Here is a 12,065-nt window from a genome sequence, read left to right on the forward strand (position 1 = left end):
ACACTGAATCAGATTTTGGTAGGTGCGGCTACTGATTTGAATAAAGGGTATCCATCCTCACAATATTCAGCAGTTCAATAATGGCTTTCACCATTATGATTACCACCATGGCCATTTCATTTTCTTCCCCAATTGATCTTCCATCACTAGATATTTTGTCACAATCTACAGCAGCGGCGCCAACAGTGTCATTATCTTCAGAAGAATGGCTTGCCGTGCTCAAGTACTCTTCTCTTTCTTCTTCATCGGCGATCAAATGCGGCGGCGGCTCCAATTCAGTATCCTCTCGCTCCCATTCTTCTACGTTTATGCCCCATTCATAATAATCAACTCCTGCCATTGCTAGAGCTTCCATTGAAACTGACATGATCCGATTACGCTTACAAATTTCAGTACTCTGTTTCAATGTATATTTCTTTCAGAACTTTCTATGCTTGACTTTGATGATTATTTTGATATATAAAACAATAATAATCTGGGATATTTATACATGCATTTATGCATAGGATAAATAGGGGATCGTTGAATGGATCGAGAAAAGCAGCTCAACGTAAAAAAATCACGGGGTAACATGTAGACAAAATGCAACTTTTAATTTTATTTATCTTTTTAATCATTAATTTTTGAAGGAGACACGTGTATATACATTACTTATATATAGTATACACATGCATGATTTATTGAAGAGAAAGTTATAATTATATGAATCGATCCTACGAAAAGTACAAGCAATATTAATCCCGTGACAATTGAATTGGCCAAGCAGCTACCTGTTTCAGGTTAACTGGAAAAAGGAAAAAGAAAAAGAACAAACAACGAGGATTTAATATTAAATGATTCAAGCAATGACGAAAGCTTTATTAGCTCAGGCCAAGTCGTCATAACACTCACTCAATATATTTAAAGTATACTGAACGTCAATTAGTCCGTCCGTGACACTCAGTTAAGCACATTAATGAAACAAAATTTAATTGAATTTGGAAAGACTTAAATGATGTGACTATACATTTAAGACCCTCTGCTTTTTTTTGTTTCTTTTTACCAACAACTTAGACTTCTTAGTCACTCGAGTAAAAAATACTCACTTTTCTTTTCTTTCTTTCTTTCTTTTTTTTTTTTCCTTAGGTCAAGTTTTATTATTATTATTATTTCTTAGTAATGCTTGCATTTGTCCTGACTCAGGCATTACTTAAATATATGGAGTTAAGCTTGCTGATTCGTTTAGGTTGAGCGGAGCCCATATAAGTGGTTCCTCATTAACATGAAGTGCGGTTGTTTGTGGGTCAAGCATCCTATGTTTGGAAGGAGGAATACAGAAGGAGAAGGGAAGAAACTGATAAAAGTGAAATTAATTTGGAAAACGAAATAAGGATTCAAAAGGAAGTTCGCTGGTAAATGGAAAGCAAATTAAATGCAACTCTTGTGATCGCTGTGTTCACATGGTAAATTGAAAATTTAGTACAAGCGCATGTGATAATAAAAATTCAAATGCGGTGATGTCGACAAGCGCTTTTAACAGTAAGTGTAAGTGCCTGTTTGTTATGGCTTATTTAAGAACTATAAGTGCTTATTTAATCGTATAAGCACTTTTTAAAATTTTTTATGGTGTTTGGTTATTTTTTTAATAGAGTTTTTTTAGCTTAAATAAGTTAATTTACCTCTACTAGTAAAAGCCCAAAATTTGAGCTTTTGGGAGTAGAGGCTATAGAGCTTTTCTAAAAATATATAATATAAAAAATATCACACATTTTAATGGTTCAAAAGTTTATTGACAACCAAACACCCAATGACTTTTTGTCCAAAAGCTCTATTGGTATAAGCTCTATTGTTATAAGCTCTATTTAATAAGCTGTACCAAACGGAGCCTAAGCTTGATATTATCTAACTCATATTCTCTTCATCCCATTTGAGTAGATATTCCACAACTAGAGCATTCAATTTCTTCACAAGCACAAGTACACTACTTGTAAAAAGTTCATGAATTGATCACTAAAAAAAAATTAAAAAATTAATCATAAGTTTGATTATATGGTTAAATAAATTCATTATATATATGTGTGTGTGTGTGTGTGTGTGCGTGTGTATGTATAAGAGTGAATATACGGTCACAAACTCATTTAAAAATTTATTTTTGTACAAACTGATTTAGTATTAATTCATTAGTTAAATGAAAATACAAAACAATAAAACCAATTCGTGTGGACTAAGAAATATTTAATTTAACAATTTTAATCATGCCTCATCAATTAAAAGTTTGTGACTATATTATTTCTCATAAAATAATTTAAAGTTTGTCTCAATTAGCATAACGACAAAGAATGCGGTCTGAAAATTGATTCCAAAGAAAGAATCATATTAACTAAGGACCAAACACCACTACCATATCCATGCGTGTTGCAGATTAATTAACAGCCATTAATCCTATCAATTCTAGCTAATCATCAATTAACCCCAAATTGATGATTGATTTTTTTTATAATCTTAATTAATTTTCTCTTAAGGGTATGTTTATTCTTCAGTACAAATAAGATCTACAAATAAAGTTTAAGAGTATTGCAATGCTAGTAAAGTAACATACATCCCAATATCTTATATATATATATATAGGGAAATTATCAGTCATATATCCTTAAATGACACTCGTATCAAACATGAGTGAACACTTTTTAAGTGTATCACTCGTATACCCTAAGTTGATAAAACACTTCTGTCATCCACCAATCCATTAACTTCTGTTAAAAAGTTAACAGAATTGTGGCAAATTCATTATTTTGCCCTTAAAACTCAAAATGAGGTAAAAATATAAATTTACCCCAAAAATTAACGTAAATTTTTAATACACAAATTTTTTTATTTTGTTATTAACAATCAATTTTTTTATTAAAAAAAGAATTATTAATGGTACACATTATTAACAATTATCCATAAAAAATATCCATATTATACCATAAAAAATTATTAACAACATATTATTTATAATTATACCTATTATACCATAAAAATTTTCAGTTGTAGCTTAGAGGAGTAAATCTTTAAAAATTTAAGTTAAATTTTGGAGGAGTAGATTCGGTTGTAAAGTAGTTTTTTTTTGGGCAATTATTAACAATTATCCGATAAATGGGATGACATGTCATTTTTATCAATATATCATATAACATGTCATTTTTTACTAAGTAAATGGGATGACATGTCGTTTTTTTAATCAAAGTTTCGTTAATCTTAAAAGACTAATTACCCTTATGATGTCTACGCTTGCAAACGGAAGTTAACGGATTGGTAGACGGCAGAATTATTTTGTCAACTTAGGGTATACGAGTGATACACTTAAAAAGTATTCACACACGTTTGATACGGGTGTCATTTAAGGGTATATGGCTAATAATTTTCCTTTTCTATATAGAAATTTGTATGTCATTGAACCCTAGGAAAATTGCTATAAACGCTATAAAAAATGTTTATAATGCAATACGATATATCCATGCCAAACATTTACATTAAAAAAAATTAATGAGAAGGTTCAAAAAAAAAAAATCAAATTAGTGCTCAACAAAACAAAATCCAAGATACATTAAAACAAACGTGGTATCTAGCTTAATCCCCAAAACTGAATCAGATTCTGGTAAGTGCGGCTACTGATTTGAATAATGGGTATCCATCCCCACGTTAATCAACAGTTTAATAATGGCTTTCACCATTACGATTACCATCATGGCCATTTCATTTTGGCCCCTCATTGATCTTCCATCACTGGGTATTTTGTCGCAATCTACGGCAACGGCGTCAACAGTGTCATTATCTTCAGAAAAATGGCTTGCCGTGCTCAAATATTCTTCTTTTTCTTCTTCATCGGCGAGCAAATGCGGCGGCGGCTCCAATTCAACATCCTCCCGCTCCCACTCTTCTACGTCCATGCCCCATTCATAACAATCAGCTCCTGCCATTGCTAGAGCTTCCATTGAAACTGACATGATCCGATTATGCGTACAAAGTGCAATGCTTTGTTTGGAATATTTCTATCAGAAATTTCTATGCTTGACAGTGATGATTTTTTTGATATATAAAGCAATAATAATTTGGCGCATGCAAGTCTTTATACAGTACAGAAAAAATCGGTATCTTTTAATGGATCGAGAAAAGTAGAATATGACTCAAACGTAAAAAATCACGGGTAACATGTAGACAAATTGCTACTTTTAATTTGATTTATCTTTTTAATTATTAAGTTTTGAAGAAGACACGTATACATATATTACTTGTATAATATGTATGTGCATGCATGATACATTGAAGAGAAAGTTAAAGATTTTTTTGAATCGATCCAACGAAAAGTACAAGCGTATATAAATCCCGTGATAATTGAATTGACCAAACAAATACTGTTTCAGCTTAGTTGCAAAAAAAAAAGAACAAACAACAAGGATTTAAATTTTAAATGATTCAAGCCATGACGAAAGCTTTATTGGCTCACGCCAAGTCGTCCATGACACTCGTTCACTATAGTACAGTAGACGTCAATTACTCCTTCCAAATTTTTAATGTCATTCAGTCAAGGACTTTAATCAAACAAATTTAATTGAGTTTTGGAGGATTTAAATGTTGTGATTATATATACATTTAAAACTCTGTTTTTTTAGTTTCTTTCTACTAACGAGAAAAATTCTTAGGATGTCACAGCGCAGCTGTCCCAAACGCACGCTTAATCACTCAAGTAAAAAATACATTTTTTTTAGAACAAGTTTTATTGATATTATTTTAAAATACATAATAAAAACTGAGTTTTTGAATTTGAAATGTTAACCTCTTTTTAATAGACCTGGTAGCGCTTTATATTAAAGTTTATGTAAGATGGTTACCTATTCACATTAGTATGGTTTAGTATAACAATAATATTTAGTGTTTATTTATCCTACCAATCCATTTCTGGTATCCAACTTTGTCAAAAAGTAGTTTCGTGTGGTGTTAAAATTTTTATACCCAAATCTAGTTCATTAATTTATTGCGTAAATGTCAGTTAGTGCTTGCATTTGTCCTGCTTCAGGCATTACTGAAATATATGGAGTTAAACACTTAAACTTGCTGATTCGTTTAGGTTAAGCCCACATAAATTGTTCCTCATTAACATGAAGTGCGGTTGTTTGTGTCAAGTATCCTAATTTCGTTCTTGTGGATTCATTATCCACTAAATCAGGAATTGTGAATTACTGCTCACTTATCTCTTTCTCTCATTATACATGCAAATTTGGATCACATGTGATGACCATATCGAAGGGGGAATATAGAAGGAGAAGGGAAGAAACTGATAAAAGTGAAATTAATTTGGAAAACGAAATAAGGGTTCAAAAGGAAGTTCGAACTGTGAAGGCTGGTAAATGGAAAGCAAATTAAATGCAACTCTTGTGATCGCTGTGTTCACATGGTAAATGGACCCTAATCTATCCTATTTAAAATTTATATACAAGCGCATGTGATAATAAAAATAAATTCAAATGCGGTGACGTCAACAAGCGCTTTTAACAGTAAGTGTAAGCTTGATATTATCTAACTCATATTCTCTTCATCCCATTTGAGTAGATATTCCACAACTAGAGCATTCAATTTCTTCACATGCACAAGCACACTGTTATATTATCTTTTCCTTTTTATATTTCAAAGTCCACCGTTAAAAAGAAAATTAACTGTTAGTTTTTTTTTTCTTACTATTTTACCATTAGAAAGAATCAAACTTAGGATTTTTCTTTTTTTTTTCCTGCTCGAAATGCAATTATCTACAGAAAGTTCATGAATTGATCACTAAAAAAGTAATTAATCATAAGTTTGATTCTACAAGTAAAATAGATTTATTATCTATTGAGGACATCTTTATTTTAATAAAGTGAAAATTCCACTAAAATATAAAAAATAAATTTTAATATATTAAAATTTGTGTATTTTTTATATTTCAATACTATCCTCACTTTATTAAAAATAAGAATTATTATATGTTCTATTATATGAATTAGTTTTAGTTTATATTCATTTGACTCTCTTAAATAATTAAATTTAACAGGACAACTACTAACTGATGATGGGGTCAACTTGTTGTATTTCCCATTGAATTTGATAATTACTTCTATCAATATTTACTGCATTGTCAATTACATATTCTTATGTTCGTGTTTTTGGGCAGTGCCCTTGGACCAGAAAGCCCAGTCTGCATAAGCCTATGTTTACTAAGCCAGAGTTGGAACGGTTGATTGACAACACTTCTACAAAATAACCAATATATTTTTGCAGCATGGCAACACTTCTACAAAATGGTTGGTTGGTTTCGTTTTTCTGACCTTGTGTTGCAGTAGCATTGGGGTGCATCCATTTCATTTTGCTTTAGCCTTTAGCAAATGTACATAGGACACTTATTTTGCTGCATCTACTTTCTATACCTTCCTGTTATATTTTCACGCTCGCCCACTGCAGTTTAATCTTTCCTGAAAATATATATGCAGTCTGGAAAATGAAATTTTTTTTGCCACTTTTGGAAAGTTGCGAATTTTCTAATTCACCATCTTTTTTTTTTTTACTGGTTATCTCTTGATTTGGAATGGTTTGATATATATTTGATGGTTTAAATATCGATAAGTGTTCGGGTATGCATTTCTAATAGATGAACCTACGCATTGCGATGCGGCAAACAAGCCTGTTGTTGAATATATGTTACTGCTTGGCGCTTGCTATGTATGATATGTGATGTGATTGCATATTTTTATTATATACTTTCGTATGCCACAGTTGCAACACTTAGGTGTTGGAGCGACATTTCATGAAGCCATTCATCCATGGAAGAGATGTTGATGAGAGCTGGTCAGTTTACTAAGGATTTATGCTTGCCTAAACATATGTAGATAGTTAATTAGTAGATATCCACTTGTACATTATGTAGATAGATATAGGCAAGTCATCCTTGTTGAGAAAACTCGATCCTCTCTCCATACTAGACCTCTCTTCCCCTCTATTGATACTTAGATGGTATTCTGCCATTGTTGCATTTAGAACCATCTATTTATAGCCACTAATAAGTTATGAGAAGATTAGTACCAATTTGTTGCTGCAAAATTTACCAACCTCTTTCCAAGTATTATGATTATTAAACTTGTTTGGTTTGTGAGAAAATGAGAAGAAAAAATGAAAGTGAAAGTTCTGGAAGAATCAAGAATCTTTATTCAATGAGTCCACATTACATATGCTGAGCTTGATCAGCTTTATTTATACATGTTTACAAGTTGGTAACTAACTATAAATCTGATAAAAAAATTGCTAACTATAACCAATCAAAACAAGCCATCTATATCTTCATAACTTATGCATGAGCCTTTTATAAACAAGCTTCACATATCAGCATACATTATACATCAACACACATTTCACTAGTTATCATGCTAGCTCATCTGCACACATAGAGGTGGCCAACGGGCCATGCCCTGCCAGCCCAAGCCCATCAAGGGAAAGCCCACGTGTCCTCGTGCTAGTGCCGTGCCGTCCCTAATTTTTTTTCTTAGGCCCGTGTGTTGTGCCCACTCATGCCGTGGAAAAAAAAAGCCTACTAAACTTTTTTTTCCTTTTTTTACTTTTTTTTAAAAAAGTTCATATTCAATGATAATAAATTAATAACAAAAAATTAATAAATTCAAATTTAATAGAATCAAAAATTCAAAACTCAAGTTCATGTTCAATAATAATAAATTAATAATAATAAGAGAATGTAATATTAGTTACTAAGTCTGACTTTATGGTATTAGAATTTTTTTTTAGTACTTAACAACAACGATAAAAATAATTTTTTGAAGGGTTAACTTAATTGTTAACTTGAAATTACGTAGTCATATATCATAATTTATAATAATATTAATACACAATTATAAAATTATGATATTCATAATTGTATTTATTAAAATCATGATATCAATTATTTATTTAATAAAACAAATCAATTATAATTTTTTTGAAACTAAGAATTAAATAAATTTAAAAAACTTGAGCTAATATAATATATTAAAATATTCAATTTCAAGTTATTTATAAAATCATAAAATTTTAAGTTTATTTCAATTAAAAAATGAAACGTACTTATTGCGTGCCCTGCTTTGGTCCATCTCTAATCGTGTCGTGACGCGTGTGCTCTACCGAAACGTGCTCGTGTCATGCCGTACTGTACGGACACGTGCCGCGCCCGTGTCGTGCCTCATGCCGTCTGGCCCATTGACCACCTCTATGCACACATCATCAAACGAATCAACTAATCATTATAATTTCTAACATACCCCATCAAGTTTAACCAAGGAAAGTAAGGTTGAGCTTGTTGTGCAAGAAATGAAAGGGGTAATGAGCTAAGGCCTTAGTGAGTATATCTGTTGTATTATCTGAGCTGGGGACATAGCTGACTTGAAGACTATGATTGGTAACTTTTTTCCCATAGAAAATGAACATCAAGTTCTATATGTTTTGTGTGAGTGTGAAACTTAGGATTTATAGTCAAGGCTGTTGTACTCTAGTTATCACACTAAAGAATGGGTGTAGAGGACAAGGGAATACCAAGTTCTGTCAACAAAGACTTGATCAATAAGAATGAGTACTTTGTTCTTTTTATTTTGTAATAAACTCATTTTTGGTTTTAAGTAAAAGGATTTATTGACGTTGATCTTCCATCCTAAGATTCATAAGCAATCAATCTATTCAGGAAAAACCTATCTTATTATCAAAGTTTCCTCTTTATGTCATGATGACTAAACTCACTTCAGAGGTTGCCACGACCAAGGCTCTGTACTCTGACTCTGTGCTAGACCTACAAACCACAGCCTGCTTTTTTAAACACCATGAAACAAGATTGGGTCAAAAATAAACATAGTAACCAGCTATAGATCTTCTATCATCCCTATCACTTGCCCAATCTTCATCACTAAAGCAATCAATATACACAATGCCATGATTGTAGAACTGTAGGCCCATATGTAAAGCAACCTTAAGGCATCTAAGTATGTGTTTGTATGCTTGCCAATGATTAATAGTTGGAGTAGCCAAAAATTGACTAAGCTTATTAGCTAGAAAAGTAATCTCAGGTAGGGGTGGGCAAAATATCCGACCCGACCCGATTCGAAAAATTTCAGGTTCGGATCGGATCGGGTTATAAAGGAAACCCGATCGGATGAAGAGGGTGAAACCCGATCGGCTTGTGATCGGATCGGGTCAAATCCGATCCGATCCGAAAACCCGATCGGGTTGCTTTAAAAAAAAAACCTAAATCTAAACACACACGCTACACACAAACAACTTAAAAAAACCCTAAATCTTTCTCTTCACTCTCTTTTTTCTCACTCTCCGTGTTCTTTCTCTTCACTCTTTTCTTTCTCACAACTCACACAAACAACTCTCTTTTTTCTCTTCATTGTCTTCTTTCTCTTCTTTCTCGTAACAACAAAACTACAGACGGTTAGCACAGCAGCGGGCCACATGCAGCACACCACTCGACCAGATCTGCTGCACTGACGACAGGATCTGCTTGCTGCTGTATCGACTGTTGCTGCACTTCACTTCGATCAAATCTGCTTTTCTGGTAGCCACCGACAAAACCTGTGAAGCCATGAGCCATCGACGAAACCCATTGCTGCTTGATCCATTGGCTGCTACTTGACCCGCGCGAAGCGATCCATGGTTGTTCTTCCAATGAGACTGAGACTGAGATTTATGACACCAAGTCCTCCAAGCTCACAACTTTTTCAATTCTATTTCAGTTTATATTTTTTTTATGACAGTCACTGGAAAGTGGAAATAGACTAAAATGAACTAATTGCATAAAAGTGATCTTGAATTATTAAATAATTATTAAACAACCCAAAATTAACACAAATGACTCTTTTTTGTCCTTAACCTGAATTGACCCGAAATCGATCCGAATTTTAGATCCGATCCGACCCGACCCGAATATAACCCAATCCGATCCAATCTAAAATTCGGGTTGAGTTCGGATGAGTTTCTCTCCAACCCGATCAACCCGAAATCCGATCGGGTTGATCCGAACCCGATTTTGCCCACCCCTAATCTCAGGCCTAGTTAGTGTGGTATATTACAAAGCACCAACAGTGCTTCTATATAAAGCAATATCAGTAAAAGGATCACTGTCTTTTTTAGTAAAGAAAACACCATCAGCTATTGGAGTTGAGTAAAGAGTGCAATCTTGCATCTAAACTTTACCAAGAAGATTAGAAATGTATTTTGACTGTGAAAGATGCATACCTGTTTAATTATGAGTAACTTGGATATCAATAAAATAACTCAATTCATCAAGGTCTTTAAGAGTAAAAGTAGCCTGCAAATTGATGATAACTTGTTATTTCATATGTTTATTAGAACCTGTCACAATAATATCATCAATATATACTAAGTAGTAATAAGATATGGCCTTGAACTTTCTTAAAAAAAAAAAAGACGTATCTGATTGTGAGTTTTGAAAACCCTGTTGTAATGTCAATACCAGTTTCAGTCTATCAAACCAAGCCCTATGAGCTTTCTTGAGACCATAGAAAGCCTTTTACAACTTGTAAATATGATTAGACTTTGATTGATCCACAAATCCTTCAAATTACTGCTTATACACCTCTTTTGTCAAATAACCATTTAGGAAAAAATTGTTGATGCCAACTTGACTTAGAGACCAGTGATTCATGACAACTATGCTAAGGATAGCTTTAACAACAAAAATTCAAATGTGGTGGTGTCAACCAGAGCTTTCTATAATAAGCCATGATGCAAGCTTAATAATTAATTAGCCAGCATATATTCTTATTTATTAAGTCATAAGATTAATTCCGCATACTTATAATTGAGGTGGCTATCTGGCATGCATTCCACTTCTTCACTTGTAAATTATTTCAGTTGAATCAACTAGAACTCTAGAATAGAATTGAATTCTTCTCCAATGTGAAGAGTAGAATCCAATTGTTGTCATGTTAAGCATACTCTCATGCAATGCACCATATACTATATATTTATTATTAATCTATCTTCTTCATACAAGATCTAGAAACATGAAAATTTCACTATTTTTCTTAAGTAATAATGAAAACATGTTTATGTTGTTTTCAATTTTCATAAAAATATTTTCAAAGGACAATGGAAAGAGAAAATATTTCTTTTGTTTTCAATTTATACTTTTGTTTCTGTTGTCATCTCCTTGACCCCTCTCAAAAGATACCTTTGGTGTAACCAAGCACTGAATCATTTACTTTATTCAATCTCAAAACCATACTATTTAATCCAACTGAAATTTGATTAATTTTATTTATGATATTGCGTCAACTTAGAATGTTGTTGAAAACTTGTTGTGTCAAGATTACCAATTGACTAGACATGTAACAAGATATTGCAATTTATGTCAACATTTAAAACAAACAATTGATGAATGATGATTCATTAACTCTAGTAGCTAACTGTACCTAAAATGTTTTTGATATTGATGATGATGATCGAGCAAACAACATCTGGGGATGTAGTTGATGAAATGATAATTATATTATATTGAAATTTGCTTATAACTATATTTCCATTGAGTTCCTATTATGTGAAAAATTTTCAAATAAAGAAAATTAAACGTCATTTTCTCTTCAATTAATTGAAAAACTTCATTGAAGTTCAAACTTGAAGAGAACTTTTTGAAAGGAGTCTTGATAAAAGGAACAGAGCGTTATGGCTCTACGTAAACTACAATTTAGTACACTACTATTTGGACTCTTATAAATAGCATAGTAATGGGTTTAAGTGATCATTTAACACAATATCAAAACTAGTACGATGAAAATACTTCTTTTCCTCTTTATGTTTAGATTATTTGTATTTTTTTAGGCCTTTTTTTTTTTGCATTTTATCTCTGTTTAAAAGCTCTGTCCCATGTGATAAGGGATCATAATGGATCGGGTATTGTTTGGGGGTGTCAATACCCATACTCATATCCGTTTGGTAGAGGGCATCCTATCACTAACCCTTACTTGAACGGATATGGATTCGGGATTCCCCAAAAAAATATAGATGCTCATCCTATC

The sequence above is a fragment of the Citrus clementina genome, unplaced genomic scaffold (genome assembly GCF_000493195.1).
Source record: "Citrus clementina cultivar Clemenules unplaced genomic scaffold, Citrus_clementina_v1.0 scaffold_7, whole genome shotgun sequence".
Classification (NCBI taxonomy): Eukaryota; Viridiplantae; Streptophyta; class Magnoliopsida; order Sapindales; family Rutaceae; genus Citrus; species Citrus x clementina.